Below are 18141 nucleotides of genomic sequence, written 5' to 3'. Positions count from 1 at the left end.
ATTAGCAGAAGGACAAGGTTTACATGAACCAAGACAGTTACGGACCCAGGGGAAAGGTCCCATGGTCAGCGGTGTCCTGGAAGGGGCACCTGTCTTACTGTTAAATGTATATGCTCCCAACTGGGACGACTCAGAATTCATAAAGAAGACCATGGTGTAAATCCCCGACCTTGACAAACACCGACTGATAATGGGCGGGCGACATTAACTGTGTGCTGGACCGACTGTCTGACCGATCAAACCCCAGAACAGGGAAAACATCTGGCATGGCTAGGGAGTTAGGGGCCTTCATGGAACAGATGGGGACGGTGGACCCATGGAGTTTCCTGGGAGAAAATGAGTTCTCGTTATTTTCGCAGGTGCACATGGTATACACCTGTATCGACTTCTTTGCAGTGGGGAAATCGATGCTTCCAGGGATCATGCGAACGGACTAGTCCGCGATCATTATCTCTGACCACATGCCACATTATATGGGTCTGACGTTGCAGACAGTCCAGGCCCAGTGCCCCACATGGAGGCTGGACATGGACCTCCTGGCCGACAAGGTCTTGTGCCAAACAATATCGCAGGCCATTGGCGATTACGTTCGTAATAACCAAAATGGGAAGGTCTCACACTCCACGTTTTGGTAGGCAATGAAGGACGTGATCAGAGGAGAGATTATGCCCTACAAGGCAAGTAGAGATAGGGAAGAGAGGGTGGCCAGGCAACAGCTAGTGGACTCTATTCTGGAAATCGATAGAAAGTACTCTGAGACCCGGACGGTAGAGCTGCTGTTGGAGAGGAAAAAGCTGCAAATGGACGTTAACCTGCGATCCACTTTGAAAGCAGTGTACCAACTCCGCCAGACACGGGGGACCTTCTACAAAACAGTGACAAGCCTGGCCGCCTATTGGCTCACCAGCTGAGAAAGCAGGCAGCCATGAGGGAAATAGCGCAGAAGAAAAGAAGACTGGTAACAGAGCCAAAGGAGGTGATTCGGGGATTCAAGACCTTCAATGGAGACTGTACACCTCCGAGCCCCCAATGGCAACGCGCGAATGGAACAGTTCCTAGAGACTGGAACTGCCAGTGATGGGGGAAGACAGATGGGGGGAGCTGGAAGCACCAGTAGACCTGGGAGAAATCATGGAGAGCATCAGATGCATTCAGGCGGGGAAGGCACCGGGACCTGGCAGGTGGCGGGTGGAATTCTCCAAACAATTCACACCAGTCCTGGCCCCACACCTAAGGGAAATGTTCGCAGACTCACTGGCAGGGGGCAAAAAGCCCCAAAGCTACCGCAGGCCACAATATCACGAATACCCAAAAAGATAAAGACCTGACGGAAAGTGGATCATATGGACCCATTTCACTGCTGAACGTGGATGCGAAAATATTCGCAAAGGTCCTGGCCAAGAGGCTGGAGGGCTGTGTACCAGAGGTGGTCTCAGAACACCAAACGGGCTTTGTCAAGGGTTGGCAGCTCACAGCCAACATCAGGCATTTGCTGAATATGAAAATGACCCCCGCCCACAACCCCCCTCCACCCCAGAGAGAACACCAGGGGTGATCGTGTCCCTGGATGCAGACAAGGCCTTTGACAAAGTCGAATGGAGCTACCTCCTCGAGGTACTGGAATAGTTTGGGCTGGGAGCCTGGGTGTGGCTCCTGTACAACGCTCCCAAAGCGAGTGTCTGAACTAACACCACCAGCTCTGAATACGTCCAGCTACAGAGAGGAACAAGACAGGGCTGCCTCCTGTCCCCACTCTTGTTTGTGCTAGCGATCGACCCCCTGGCAAGAGGACAGGAATTGAGACACCTTCAAATAAAGCACGTCCTCTGCAAAGAGACAGTAGAGTACCCCGGGCCCCCAAAAAGCACACTACTCGACGACCTGATAGGCACAAGCAGCAAGAAGGGAGGCTAGATGGGAAAATATACGGACAGCCACTAAACAGATCCCCAAAACCACTCCATGGGACCAGACAAAAATGGGAGGGCGAACTGGGGACAAAGGTAGGATGGGGACTCTGGAGCGAAGCACTGAGCAGGGTGAGCTCCACCTCCTCCTGCGCAAGACTAAGCCTAATGCAGCTCAAAGTGGTGCACAGAGCGCACCTGACGGGAACCCAAATGAATAGTTTGTTCCCGGAGGTGGAGGACAAATGTGAATGGTGCCAGAGGGGCCTGGCAAACCACACCAACATGTTTTGGGCTTGCCCCAAGCTTGCTGGGTTCTGTACAGCCTTCTCCGAGGCAATGTCCAAGGTTGTGTCCGTGATACTGACAATCTTCGGGATTTCGGAGCAGCCAGAGCTACACATGGGGAAGGGGGACACTGTCCTTGCTTTCACTTCCCTAATCGCACGCCAGAGAATCCTGCTCGGCTGGCGATCAGCAGCACCACCCAAAGCTGCAGACTGGCTAGCTGGCCTCTCCGGATGTCTCGGAGAATATTAAGTACGCCGTCAGAGGAAGGATTCCTGGATACTTGGGGAAGTTTGTCGTCCTGTTCCTAAACCTGTTCGAGGCCAGCAGCGAGGGGTAAGGTGGACGAAGGAAAAAAAAAGGTGAAGAACCAAAGGGCTGTGCAATTCGAAAGGGGGGGGGGGGGGGGAGAGAAAAATGGGGAAATCAAAAGAGAAGAGGAATGGTGCTGAAGCCAATGGGGGGGGGGGGGGCGGGAAGGAGGACGAGGGGGGGGGGGGGGGATATCATAGACCGATTCAGAGGGCACCAAAATCTACGCACAGTTAGTCAAATGAAGGACAAAACAAACCTCTCTGTAAAATAAAGCAAATTACTGCAGGCAAGAAAAATGTAATGTCTATCAGTAACAATTGTTTATAAACATGAGAAAAGCCAATAAAAAGATTTTTAAAAACAGTGTACAATGTCCGAACACAAAGGGGTCGATCAGACAGATAGCGCTAATGAATGAAACAGGATGCACATGTGAACGGTGTATAAGATGGGGTAAGTATGTTTTACTGATGCTACCAGAAACTTGGCTGATAAAATACGCATGGACTGGTATTGCACGTTATATGAATTAAGATGTTCCAAAAAGATTGAGAAAGGGGAAAAGGAAGAGGGATAGCAGTATTGCTTTAAAGGTACGCCACAATGTTAGAGGGGAAGTCTTGCTTTATTTGATCAAGGAAGAAGCAATTTGAATTGAGTTAAAATACATAGAGATGTGTATGTGTACATTTGGTTATGGGATTCGGCATCAGTGATTGATGATTGATGAAGAAAATGATTATCCTAACTTAAGGCTGCAGCATTTGCTGCCAACTTGGTTGGCGCGCACCACAGTGGTTTTAGAAAGGCAGATTAAGCATTCTGCCGCAGCGCCAGTTAATGAAAGGTGATATAATTTCAAGGCAGGATGGTAGTTAACTTGCAGGAAACCTAGTGGTAATATTCCCATCCGCCCATTGCTTTTATCCTTCCAGGTGGTAGAGCGTGCATGTTTGCAGTGTAATTAAACACAAGAGTGGCCCAATTAAGATCGCCATTTTAGAGTGGAGGGAAAGGCCCAGTGGGCGGAATTGCGTTCGCGTGTGCTGTATTTCGTTCAAAGATCAAAAATCTTCCATCACATCTTCCAGCAGCAGCAGTGTAAAAAAGCTTCCCTCTCACATCTCTACACTTTTCCCTCGCACTTCAACCTATGTCACCTAATAATTAACTCTTCCACCCTGGGAAAAAGCTTCCGGCGATACACTCTGTCCGTGCCTCAAAACTCATAGTTTTGCAGACTTCTAACAAACTTCTATGTAGTGAGAACAAACCGAGTTTATCCAACCTCTCTTCATAGCCAAGTGTGCATCCGTCTCCTATAATTTTGTGTGATTTCCTGCTCGGGCACAGCGGGATTGCTTGAAATCCAGCAGATGGGGAACGATTTAGTTGAGCTGGCAGGCAGTGCGTTCAGACCGTAGAAATGGACAGTTCGGCAAGAGATTCACCGACCCATATTCTCCGCCTGTCTCCTCCTTTTCTGCTCTTGTCCTGAATCGAGAGGTGCTGCAGGGGATAACCAGCTTTTTATCCGTTGCCCTCTTTCATGCTCCTGCTTCGGTCAAAGCAGCGGCAGGAGGACCAAGCGAGGTAACCCCCTCCCCCCTCCCCCTAACACCACCCTCCCCCCTCCCCCCTCCCCTTCCCCCTCCCCCACCCCTCCCCTCCCCCTCCCCTTCCCCTCCCCTTCCCCTCCCCCCTCCTCCACCCCTCCCCCTCCTCCCCCTCGCCCGCCCCCTCCCCCCCTCTCCCACCACCCCTCCCCCCACCACCTCCCCTCCCCACTCCCCCCCCCCCTCCCCCCAACTCCCCCTCCCCTCCCCTTCCCCACTCCCCCCCTCCTCCCCCCTACCCCTCCCCCTTCCCCCCTCCCCCAACTCCCCCCTCCCCCTCCTCAACCCCTCCCCTTCCCCCCACCCCCCAACTCCCCCTTCCCCAACACCCCCCTCCTCCACACCCTCCTCCCCCTCCCCCCTCCCCCACCCTCCCCCCTCCCACGCACCCCTCCCCCTCCCCCCTCCCCCACTACCTCCTCCCCTTCCCCCTCCTCCCCCCTCCCCCCTCTCCCCCTCTCCCCCCTGCTCCCCCTCCCTCCCCTCCCCCCTCTCCCCCTCACCCTTCCCACCTCCCCCTCCCACTTCTCTCCCCTCCTCCCCTTCCCCCTCCTCTCCCCCTCCCCCTCCTGTCCCCCACCCCCTCCCCTTCCCCCGTCCCCCCTCCACCCGTCCCCCCCTCCACCCCTCCTCCACCCCCTCCCCCTCCTCCACCCCCTCCTCCCCCCACCCCTCCCCTTCCCCCTCCCCCCCACCCCTCCCCCTCCCCTTCCCCTCCCCCCTCCACCCCTCCCCCCTCCTCCAACCCTCTCCCCTCCTCCCCACCTCCTCCCTCCTCCCCCCTCCCCCCCCCCTCTCCCAGATGCTCCCGTAATTTAGGAATATTAGACACCGCACCTAGATACTTAACTAAAATAGCTGTGATGTGGAGACGCCGGCGTTGGACTGGGGTGAGCACAGTAAGAAGTCTTACAACACCAGGTTAAAGTCCAACAGATTTGATTCAAACACGAGCTTTCGGAGCGCAGCTCCTTCCTCAGCTGCGCTCCGAAAGCTCGTGTTTGAATCAAACCTGTTGGACTTTAACCTGGTGTTGTAAGACTTCTTACTAAAATAGCTGGGCAGATGGCACTCAACCGTTCGACACGGACAATGAGAAAAGGGAAATACTGCAGATAGAATAACATTTTTACAATGTGATTGAAATGACTATATATAACTTGTATGCGTTCTCCGTGACCTGATAACTTGTTTCTGTGAAACTGGTAGAAGTATCAGAAGCCAGAAGAGGAAACTCTCCTGCTCTTTTTGAAATTATTGCCGAGATACATTTTGTACTAGCTGAGCTATTGTGATGTTGCACCTACAATGCAGCTCCAAAATTACAGCACGTATTCAGCACAGCCTAGGGCCTGCCTTGATTTGCGTTCAAGCGCTAAAGTCCCCAGTCCTTGTGATCGACAGTACTACTAGATTTGAAATCTATCGGTCCGGAAAACATTCCCCCTCAGGATGCTCTGCGGCTGCCCTGTGAATTATTGACATGGACACGAGAGAAAGAGACCATGCCATTCTGGAATCAAATTTGGAGCTTTGCAAAAGGGACGGGTGATGGCGAAAAATAAAACTAACTGAAAAGGGCAAAAAAGAAAGAACAACTGGATTTCATTGAATTGTTTTAGACACAGCTTAAAACAAAGGAGGATTTTGTGACTTAGACTGAGAAGAAAAAGACAGACTGCAACTTTCAATGGAATGTCAGGGACTCGTGGGACATTTGCCACCACAGAAGACAACAAAACCTGCGACTGTGACGAAGTCTCTGTCACTTGGTCACCGCGCCTCACAGGGCAGCGATTCGAAAAAAAATCCTGTAAATTGTAATAATCGCTCAATTGGAAAAATATTTGAAAGTTCACTTGAGGTCTATAATTTGAATATTTATAATAGATGCAGTTTTATGGAATAAATATATATTTGTATTATTATTTGTCAGTAATATTCATGAAGAATGTGAGGAGAACTTTAACGGATAACAGCGATGCTGAGGGTGTTTGGGGAACATTTTGTTGTCACCAACGCATGCAATGAAATCACAGATTTTGACTTCAGAACCTACTGCCTGACTTGTTGATTTTTCTTCCGTCATTTGCTTCCTGCTTACTATACCGATTTGTCACTGTAAGCGGCTGACGCGTTGTACTTGCAAGATAGTCCGAAAGCGTGTATAATACCACAGTTGCAAGTTCCACCCTCATGTCGCTACTTTTCTTCACGTGGGAGAATACCTATAATTTTCTTTGGTTGTGGAAAACGACATGGAACGCCCTCGTGCAGAACAAACCTAAATCCGAAACGCACGCGTTCCTGCGGGTTGAGAACTGATCAGTCCACAGGCGATTAAGTATTAAAATGCATGCTGCAAATTCTCGGTAGATCAAGCATTTGCCGTGGCAAGGTAATTCTCATAGGAATGGAAGTGAAACTTGTTTTTTATTGTCTGCAAAGATTAACCAGCTCGTCTCATGTTGTACGATTTCTTCCAATTTGATCAGATATTAAAAAACAACGTCGCGGTGATCATGAAACCAAGCTAAACCAGATGATCTACAACTATAAAGGTACTATAAACTGTTGGAGTTCAATTCAAACATTTCTGGAAGGAATTAACGGCTCCGGTTAAACTCATCGATATTAAACTGTTACTTAATAGCAGAGAAAATGTGACAACTGTTTCCAGGGTGTGATCCACATTGCGGGCATTGTGTTGACTGAATTGGTGAGATGCCGAGGGTTAAAATCCAATGTGATCTACTTCGTCCTGTCACTTACCACCGAATGTAATTTATTATTAAACTTTCTGCAGAGCATCAGGATATATTGTCTTTTCGCGTGTTTCGCTTCACCAGCACAAACTCTGTGAGCGATGTCATCCAAGACCTTAAAACGGTCATTCTCGGACCTGATGACAACAATGGTGTGAGGAGGCGCAGGTACGCAGTGGACAAACAGCTGAGCGAACCGCTGCTCGGAGCCAATTCCCCATTTGCAGTGTTAATGTAAGCCTAATTATGACAATAATGAAGATAATTAATTACTATTGGCCGCAAGCACCCCACCCCCTCGCCCGCCTCCAACCCTCCCGAGATCTGGAGCCCCACCGTGAGCCGTCTCTCGGAAATGTCCTCCGTTAACTTTCCTGCTGCACGGAACAGTTTCCTGTATTAGTTGGGCACAGTAAGAAGTCTTACAACACCAGGTTAAAGTCCAACAGGTTTGTTTCAAACACGAGCTTTCGGAGCACGGCTCCTGTATTAGTTGCTACAACACACACTTCACTTCCTTGCCCTTGCCCATCACGCGGACACCCCTGTTGCCGTCCAGCGGCTGCTGTCACCGGTGGAGGTCCCTCTACGGAGGAGTTCTCCCCATTACCATCCGATATCTAGGGTGGTGGGTGGTTGCACGCAACAGTCCCACAGAATCGCTTCAGAGACCCAAGATCTTGTGGAGTCCGTGGACCGCGTTTATATAGGTTGTGGTCGGCTGCTGTCCCTATTTTGTAATTTAACAATGATGTTTTGTTTGCACTTCAGCGCCACACTACTCATCTGCAGGCACCTGGCGCGGAGAGGCGCAAGTCGGGAGGAGGAGTTGTAACTGCTCCTGGGCCTGGCAAAGCTTGCCATCAACAAGTCCAGGTAGCAGGCGATCGAGGGGGTTCTCCGTCATGACTGCCTTCCCCTCTTCCACGGCTAACTTCACGGTCGGGTGTCTCTGGAGGGAGAGCCAGCGGCTTCCATGGGCATCCTTGAAACATTCCGTGCACGTTGGAGATCGCAGGTGCTGCCTGTCTTATCGACGCCATTAATCGCATTTTAATTTAATGTCTTAAGTTTCTTTTGCAATTCGTTTTTGTTTATGGTATTTTCCATTTGGAACTGTCCCTTTGTTTTGTCTCTCAGTTAATTTGGTCTAATTTGCTTGGTTATATCTGTTCCACAAAATACTTGGAGGGCAATTAATAGAATGGTTGAGTGGGATTGTTCTCCTTAATATCGCGGCACTGTTTTAAAAATTGTAGTAAGCAAACATACTCCAAACGTGTATACAAACGGAGTATGAAGTATAATAATGAGAGCCAAGGCGGATTAGTGAATCTATGACAATGGTTATCCATCAATGAATGGATTTAACGCATCTTGCTAAAACAAAAAATATGTTGCCTTTTCTTCACGTGATTGTTTTTTTGATCCATTGTCGCTGGTATTATTTTGGTCTTAGGATAAACCCGTCAAAGCATACTTCAGCAATAAACCTATTTTAACATTAGATCTATCACCAGCTCATAGAGACAAAACTAAATTCTGCCCCACATTCTGCACACATTCAGAAGAAAGGTTTTATAATGCAACCTAAAATCTGTATTGAAGCGGGCGCTACCATGTCGCTCCAGTGGCGCAATCGGTTAGCGCGTGGTACTTATATGGCAGTATAACAGCGTATGATATGCCGAGGTTGTGAGTTCAATCCTCACCTGGAGCATTTTTTGACCACAGTAATAACAAATTTATTGTGGGAAATGACATGGGACAATCACGAGCACAAAAAGAATAATAATTTGAAAGGACACAGATAGGTTGGAGCCTTGGGCACAGGAATGGCAAAGGTGAGGTACTGCATTTTAGTATGTCCAACATAGAGTAGAAATATACCGTAAATGGCAAAACTCTGAGCAATATAGATCAGAGAGATCGGGCGTGCAGGTCCACCCATATTTGAAAGTGGCAACACAAGTGGATATGATAGTCAAGAAAGCATATGGAATGCTTGCCTTCATTTGATGGGACATTGGGTATAAAAACTAGCAAGTTATGCTGCAGTTGTCCAGAACACTGATAAGTCCGCACTTGGAATATTGCACGCAATACTGCTCTCCACGCTACCAAAAGTATGTGGCGGCTTTGGAGAGGGGAAAGCAGGTTCACCAGGATGTTGCCTGGTCTGGATGGTGTTCGCTCTGTGGAGAGGCCGAATAGACTCAGAATGTTTTCATTAGAACGACGAGGGTTGAGGGGTGACCTGTTAGAGCTCTACAAGATAATGGGGGGCATGGATAGAGTGGAAGGGCAGGCTTATTTTCCAGCGTTTAGGGGTCAGTAACATGGGGGCATAGGTTTAAGGTTCAGGGGGCAAAGTGTAGAGGAGACGTGCGCGGCAGGACTTTTACACAAAGGGTGGTGAGTGCCTGGAAGTCATTGCCACGGGAGGTTGTGGAAGCAGATACATTAACGACGTTCCAAAGGCATCTTGACAAATGCATGGATAGGATGAGTATAGAGGCATAGGTTTGCTATGTGTCACACGGGAGGGATTAAACTAGTATGGCAGCGGGGTGGGTACCGGAGCAATAGTCAGAAGGTGAAAGCATTCAGGTAGAATTAGGGAATAGGGCCAATATGGCTCTGAGGAAGAGAAGACAGGGAGATGTTGCTAAAAACTGCGGGTCTGGGGGCCTGAAGTGTATACCTTTTAATGGAATAAGTATTACGGGTAAACCAGATCAACGTAGAGCTTGGATTAGTACTTGGAACTATGATGTTGTTGCCATTAGAGGCCTGGTTCAGAGAACGACAGGATTGGCAGCTAAACGTTCCAGGATTTAGATGTTTCAGGCAGGATAGAGGGGGATGTAAAAGGGGTGGAGGAGTTGCGCTACTGGTTCGGGAGGATATCACCTCTGTACTACTGGTGGGTACCTCAGAGGGCAGCGAGGCTATAAGGGCAGAGATCAGGAATAAGAAGGGTGCCGTCACAATGTTAGGGGTTTACTACAGGCTTCCCAACAGCCAGCGGGAGATAGAGGAGCAGTTAGGTAGACAGATTCTGGAAACGAGTAAAAACAACAGGGTTGTTGTGATGGGAGACTTCAAATTCCCAAATATTGACTGGGACTCACTTAGTGCTAGGGGCTTAGACGGGGCAGAGTTTGTAAGGAGCATTCAGGGGGGCTTCTTAAAACAATATGTAGACAGTCCAACTAGGGAAGGGGCTGTACTGCACCTGGTATTGGGGAATGAGCCCGGCCAGATGGCAGAAGTTTCAGTAGGTGAGCATTTCGGGAACAGTGACCACAATTCTGTAAGTTTTAAAGTGCTGCTGGAGAAGGATAAGAGTGGTCCCAGGGTTAATGTGCTAAATTGGGGGAAGGCAAATTATAACAACATTAGGCAGGAACTGAAGAACCTAGATTGGGGGCGGATGTTTGAGGGTAAATCATCATCTGACATGTGGGAGGCTTTCATATGTCAGTTGAAAGGAATTCAGGACCGGCATGTTCCTGTGTGAATGAAGGATAAATATGGCAAATTTCTGGAACCTTGGATAACGAGAGATATTGTAGGCCTCGTCAAAAATAAAAAGGAGGCATTTGTCAGGGCTAGAAGGCTGGAAACAGACAAAGCCTCTGTGGAATGTAAGGAAAGTAGGAAGGAACTTAAGCAAGGAGTCAGGAGGGATAGAAGGGGTCACGAAAAGTCATCGCCAAATAGGGTTAAGGAAAATCCCAAGGCTTTTTACACAGACAGAAAAAGCAAGAGGGTAGCCAGGGAAAGGGTTGGCCCACTGAATGATAAGCACGGGAATCTATGTGTGGAGCCAGAGGAATTGGGCGAGGTACTATATGATTACTTTGCATCAGTATTCATCAAAGAGAAGGAGTTGGTGGATGTTCAGTCTGGAGAAGGGTGTGTAGACAGCCTGGGTCACATTGAGATCCAAAAAGACGAGGTATTTGACGTCTTGAAAAATATTAAGTTAGACAAGTCCCAAGGCCTGATGGGATCTACCCCAGAATACTGGAGGAGGCTCGAAAGGATATTGTTGAGGCCTTGACATAAATCTTTGGATCCTCAATGTCTTCAGGTGATGTCCCAGAGGACTGACGAATAGCCAATGTTGTTCCTTTGTTTAAGAAGGGTAGCAAGGATAATCCAGGGAACTACAGGCTGGTGAGCCTTATGTCAGTGGGAGGGAAATTACTGGAGAGAATTCTTCGAGACAGAATCTACTCCCATTTGGAAGCAAGTGGACGTATTAGTGAGATGATGTGGAGATGCCAGTGTTGGACTGGGGTGAGCACATTAAGAAGTCTTACAACACCAGGTTAAAGTCCAACAGTTTTGTTTCAAACATAAGCTTTCGGAGCACAGCTCCTTCCTCAGGTGAATGGCAACCTCTCCATTCACCTGAGGAAGGAGCTGCGCTCCGAAAGCTCGTGTTTGAAACAAACCAGTTGGACTTTAACCTGGTGTTGTAAGACTTCTTACTGTATTAGTGAGAGGCAGCATGGTTTTGTGAACGGGAGGTCGTGTCTCACTAACTTGATGGAGTTTTTCAAAGACGTCACAAAGATGACTGATGCAGGCAGGGCAGTGGACGTTGTCTATATGGACTTCAGTAATGCCTTTGACAAGGTCCCTCATGGCAGACTGGTACAAAAGGTGAAGTCACACAGGATCAGGGGTGAGCTGGCAAGGTGGATACAGAACTGGCTAAGTCATAGAGTAGCAATGGAAGGGTGGTTTTCTACTTGGAGGGCTGTGACTAGTGGTGTTCCGCAGGGATCAGTGCTGGGACCATTGCTATTCATAGTCTATATAAATGATTTGGAGGAAAATGGAACTAGTCTGATTAGTAAGTTTGCAGACGACACAAAGTTTGGTGGAATTGCGGATAGTGATGAGGACTGTCAGAGGATACAGCAGAATTTACATCATTTGGAGACATGGGCTGAGAGATGGCAGATGGAGTTTAATCCGGACAAATGTGAGGTAATGCATCTAATGCAGGTAGGGAATAAACAGTGAATGGTGGAACCCTCAGGAGTATTGAAAGTCAGAGAGATCTAGGTGTACAGGTCCACATGGCACTGAAAGAGGCAACACAGGTGGAGAAGGTAGTCAAGAAGGCATACGGCATGCTTCCCTTCATTGGCCGGGGCATTGAGTATAAGAATTGGCAAGTCACGTTGCAGCTTTATTGTACCTTAGTTGGGCCACACTTGAAGTATAGTGTTCAATTCTGGTCGCCCCACTACCAGAAGGCTATGGAGTCTTTAGAGAGGGTGCAGAAGAGATTTGCCAGGAGGTTGCCTGGTATGGACGGCATTAGCTATGAGGAGCGGGTGAATAAACTCGGTTTGTTCTCACTGGAACGACGGAGGTTGAGGGGCGACCTGATAGAGGTCTACAAAATTATGAGGGGCATAGACAGAGTGGATACTCATAGGCGTTTCCCCAGGGTAGAGGGTAAATTACTAAGGGCATAGTTTTAAAGTGCGAGGGTAGATGTAAGAGGCAAGTTTTTTACACAGAGGGTAGTGGGTGCCTGGAACCCGTTGCCGGCGGACGGGGTGGAAGCAGGGACGATAGTGACATTTAAGGGGCATCTGGACAAATACATGAATAGGATGGGAATAGAGGGGTACGGACCCAGAGAGTGTAGAAGATTTTTGTTTAGACGGGCAGCATGGTCGGTACGGGCCAGGAGGGCCGAAGGGCGTTCCTGTGCTGTACTTTTCTTTGTTCTTTGTTCTTTATAGGGCAAAAGGAAGTGCTGAGAGTTTTAGCCAATGTTAGTATCATAACTGGTGCAGGCTTGGAGGACCGAAGGGCCTGTTCCTGTGCTCTATGGTTCTTTGTTCTTTGATAATGCCGATTGAGAACGTGTATGTTCTTTGTCAATGTCTGAATTATCAAAATGGATGCTGCGAATTCTCAGCAGCAACTCTGCAGAGAGAAAGGAAAGTCAGCTTATAGGTGGATGAACTTCCTCGCCTGGATCAACCTGCAGCTACATTCAATCTTCCATAATACTTCGTCGCGTGTTGAACATTTTGCTGCTATTTATTCAAATTTATGAGGGAAAAGTCGGGATGGGGAGAGGGTGTGATTAGCTCCTCTCATGTTGTTCCATTTCCTGCTAATTTTTAAGTTTTGCAACAACCATTGGGGAAGGAGTAGGGGAGACTGGGGAAGGTGTGGTGCTTTATGTTGGCCAATTTAAATTGGTTGCAGTCCTGTGGCCTCGATGTATATTCCTTCACTTGAGAGACTTTCATTTCTGTCCCCCGTTACCGTCGCACGGCTTGTGTTCGATGTCTCCAAATCAAACCATCAAAGTTTAAAATCCTAAAATATCAGATAAGATGTTGGTTTGAATCACCGCACGTGTACACATTAGGGGGTCATGTTTAGATGGAACAAATCGGTTCTCGTAATTAATATTCCTGCTCAGCCAATGCACGATCTTGGGTATTAATGCTTCCCAAAATTCTGTCCTTCACGAACTTTCAGTCTGAAGAAACTGTAACACTAACACTTAATAAAGGATTGACTAACACTTTGACACTGGCTGCCAGGCTATCGGTTTTAATCTTGGCTGACTTTGCTGCGCCTATGTTTTCTTGGAGCTGGATTACCGAATAGCAAATCATGGCACAATTCCCCTTACGTCCAAACCATTAAAAAGCAAGGCAAATTTGTTCAAATGCAATTCAAACGGTGAAATTCCAACATTATCAGGCTGCTTTTTGTTCCAGTTAAGACGACTATTGATCAAATTCAGCAAGATACCGAAGCCGGTTTGGAAAGTGGTCAGGCATAAACTCACACTTCTCTTTTTAGAGTAAACGTCCATGATGGTTTTCTATCATTTTCTTCATATAATTTCCGTTGATAAACTATCAGCCTGTGTCTTATGCTTCTCCAAACGTAGCCAGGGGAAATTCTGAATGGAAAAGATAAATCAGACCTAAAGAGCAACGATCCATGCTATACCAGAAATACATTGAATTACTTGATTGTAACTGAAAGCCGAACCACCCATTCAGGGAGCGGTAATAAAATGACGAAGTTCTGTAACTCTCACCAACTCAGGCAGCATCTGAGGAGCGGAAATCGGAGTTCTTCTTTCAGCTTCAAACCCTCAGACTGCATAACTTTGGAAAAATAATATATTTTAAAGGATCGTGAAAGGGAAGTAAAGGAAACATAGCAAAGCGGAAAGCTGTGTTCAGATGAAAGGCAGTGATATGAAGACCTTATGAAGTAAGGGCACAAGTCTGTCATTCTGACATTGAGTCTGTTCCACCATTGATTGATTAGATTTGATGTCACGTGTCCCGAGATACAATGAAAGTATTGTTCTGCGTAGAGTCAAGACAAATCGTTCAATACATGTAAAAAAAACATAGAACATATATAAATACACAATGTAAATACATAATTACAGGCAGCGGGTGAGTGCTACTCAGTAGAGAACGTGTGAAGAGATCAGTTCCGTCCATAAGAGTGTCAGTCAGGAGCCTGGCAACAGCGTGGAAGAAGCTGTTTCTGGAACTTTTAGTGAGGGTTCACAGACTTTTGTATAACCTGCCAGAAGGAAGAGAATTGGAGAGAGAATAACTTGGGTGGTCTTTGATCATGCTACCCGCTTTCCCAAGGCAGTGGGAGGTGTAGTCAGAGCCATTGGATGGGAGGCTGTTCCGCGAGTGATGGTCTGGGCTGTGTTTACGAATCTGTCGTTTCTTACGGTCTTGGGCCAGGCAGTTGCCATACTAGGCTGTAATGCAGTCAGATACAATACATTCGGTGGTGCATCTGTAAAAATTGAAACGAGCGGAACTTCCTATGTTTTCTGAGGAAGTATCGACGCTGTTATGCTTGCCTGGTCATAACGTCGACGTCGGTGGATGTGGACAGATTGTGGATGATGTGCACACCTCAGAATTTGAAGATGTCAACCATCGCCACCTCGGCACGATTAATGCAGAGAGGGGTGTACGATAGTTCGCTTCCTGAAGTCAATGACCAGCTCATTAGTTTAGCTGACGTTCAGGGAGAGATTGTTGTCGTTACACCACGCCACGAGGTTCCCTAACTTCCTCCTGAAATGAAATGAAAACCGCTTATTGTCACGAGTAGGCTTCAATGAAGTTACTGTGAAAAGCCCCTAGTCGCCACATTCCGGCGCCTGTCCGGGGAGGCTGGTACGGGATGTTCTCTGGCTCATCGTTTCTTCGAGATCCGACCCACTGCGGTCGACTCATTTATAATTTAAAAAGTAATTTCTAGGGCAATGTTAAAGGGAATGGTAAATACAGAATTATAGAATTGTAGAGTACCCACATCACAGAGTGAAATTATTCGCACAGTATATAGTTTCCAGTTCTCCAAGGGCAATGGAAAAACAAATAATACTTAGATTTCTCTGAACTAGGTATAAAAAACAATTCAATGAGAATCATAAAAAGTAAACAACCTAAAAACGACCGTAAAATCCGAATATCGATTGTATTGTTGATCTTCACCAGAAAGTCTGAAAAATTGGTTAGATTTGTTGTCACGTGTAACGAGATACAATGAAAGTATTGTTCTGCGTAGAGTCAAGACATATCGTTCAATACATGTAGAAAATATAGGACATATATAAATACACAATGTAAATACATAGTTACAGGCATTCGGTGAGTGCTACTCAGTAGAGAACATGTGTGAAGAGAACAATATCTAAAGTTAAAGAGAACGTGCTGTTCCTCGATCAGGCGGCCGAGGTCTGCAAGATCGGTGTTCAGAGCCAGATTGTCAGTCCCGTAATTTCATTCTTGTTATGGGAGAGGTGTATATCGTTCTCGCGCAACAAACTGCTCAAGGATGCGACTCTGACTTTATATCCATACATCCACTCGAGTGACCCCCATGCTGCCCAGGCCTCTCGCTACCAGTTATATTTTTGTTCTAAGAACATGCAGTCTCACAGAATTGGAAATTCCACAGTTAGATTTTCAGATCATCATTGTCCATTCGGGTTCATGGACCTGAGCGAGTGTTTTCGTGCAGCTGGACATCCGACTCAGAGGATGTAAACGCTCGACATGTGGGGAAGGTCAAAAACGAATAGCTGGCTTGCAATTTTCAAAGGCCCACATGCTTGACGCGCTACCTGTTGGAGCGGGAGTTGAGAATTTGCATCAGTTGCCTGATTGATTTTTTCAAATTATGAGGGACATAGATCGTGCATATGGAAGGAATCTTTCCTCTCAGTAGATGAGTCAATGACCAGGTGCATAGATTTAAGCTAACGGGCTGAAAAATTAAATGGATTTGAGGAAAACCTTTTTATCCAGACGTTGATGAGAATCTTGAAGTAACTGCGTGAAAGAGTGGCAGAGGTCGAATGTTCAGAACATTATATAAACATTTAGATGAGCACTCGAACTCAAGAGCATAGAAAGATTGGGACTCACAACTGGAAGTTGAAATTTTAATAGATAGGTGCTTGCTGCCTGGTGTAGCCGCGATGGGCCGAGTTGCCATTCTTTTTCTGTACATCTCTAATACTCTGGAATTGCTTGATAGAGGTCTTACCGTGAGGAATGAAACAACGAATGATTATCATTCGTTTTGTTTAACTGCATCAAGCTCAGCAGTGTACAGATATAGACTGTCTGAAACGAACCTGTGTTTTGATAAATGCTGCTTCTAGCAAAACCTCTACGCTGCAAGCCCGAATGGCAATCTACAATTGGTTATCAGTTTAACGAAGTCCAGCTGCCCGCTTGACAATCAGAAAAAATGCTTATCTATCTATCTCCATTAACCAGAATATTCTCTATATTTTAGAGTCAACTGGTCAACCTGTCAGCTTCTGTTGCAATATAAAGTTGTTGCTTCCCCTGACATTTGTATTTTTGCGATCGGCCAGATGAGTATAAGGCGAACATCATCGACATAAGGTATTTTCATCAGCAATACTTAAGTTCTTACTAATGGAGAACACAACCAAACCCGTCTGACATTTGACCCAGAAACAATAGGCATAGTCATTTACTGAAAACGCCTAAAGAGAATACACGTCTGTACCAATAATCCAACTGTGATTCAGGCATCATTAGTCGTATTAGTACATTGTAACACAAATCCTATTCGCAATCTTTGCTCCCCGATGTCGGCGCGGGGGAGGGGGCGTCAGCAAAAACAGAGTATTACACCATGCAGGATGAAGTCCTTCTCCGTAAGAGCAATGCAACAAGTCAATGATGCTCAGATATATTTGGAGGCGGTGTCATTGGCAGGTTGATGAACAAGCTGAAAACCCAAATCTGGAATAGAGCAAACAACAATAACTACAAGAGAAGAAGTAACCCATTCGGCCCATCGAGGTGCTCCACCATTTACTCGGATCATTTCTTATCTGATATGATAACCCTCAACTCCAATTGCCCGCATCTCTCCGTAACACTTGTTTCCTTTACTCATTAAAAATATGTCGAACTTAGCCTTGAACATAATTAAAGAAGCAACTTCTACAACCCTCTACGGTAAATAATTTAACAGATTCCCAACCCTCTGAGAGAAATTATTGGTCGTCTTCTCGTTCTACAAGTGGATGTCTCCTCCCTCGGAGAATATGCCCTCTGGTCTTAGAATCCCCATGAGGGAAAAACACCCTCTCTTCATCTACACTGTCAAGACCCTGAGAATCCTATACGTCTCAATAAGGCCATCTCTCATTCTTCTAAACTGTAATCTACCCAACTTACCCAACCAACCCCAACCGACTCAACCACTTCTCATAAAACAGCGCTCAGCACCCGGGGTCAACCTAGGGAACATTTTCAGGACTGCCTCCAATGCCACTATATCTTTCATTAGATATGGGACCAAAACTGTTCACAATATTACAGGGGTCTAACTAGTGCCTTGTATAGTTTTATCAAGACGTACCTTTTTTATATTCCATTCCCGTTTAAATAAAGCCAATATTCTATTTGCCTTCCATATCACCTACTGAACTAGCATGGCAGATTTTTGTGATTGATGCACGAGGACCTCCAAATCCCTTTTTTGCTGCAGTTTTCTGCAGTCCTTCTCCATTCAAAGAATAGCCAGCAGCTTTATTTTTCCTCCCAAAGTTCTTAACTTCAGATTTTCCGATATTACATTCCATCTGCCAGGATTTTCCCCCACTCACCTAATTAGCCTATATTCCTATCTGGCCTCTTTTTGTCATTT

The 18141-nt window shown here is 46.7% G+C and overlaps 1 non-coding gene across 1 annotated transcript; it reads left to right on the top strand.

Moving 5' to 3' along the window:
- Window positions 1–8515: 8515 nt before the first annotated feature.
- On the top strand, window positions 8516–8611 carry trnai-uau. Its single transcript has 2 exons — window positions 8516–8553; window positions 8576–8611. It is a non-coding gene; the product is annotated as a tRNA-Ile (tRNA).
- Window positions 8612–18141: the final 9530 nt, after the last annotated feature.

The sequence above is a fragment of the Scyliorhinus canicula genome, chromosome 13 (assembly GCF_902713615.1).
Source record: "Scyliorhinus canicula chromosome 13, sScyCan1.1, whole genome shotgun sequence".
Taxonomy (NCBI): domain Eukaryota; kingdom Metazoa; phylum Chordata; class Chondrichthyes; order Carcharhiniformes; family Scyliorhinidae; genus Scyliorhinus; species Scyliorhinus canicula.
This window is presented reverse-complemented; position numbering and strand designations above follow the sequence as displayed.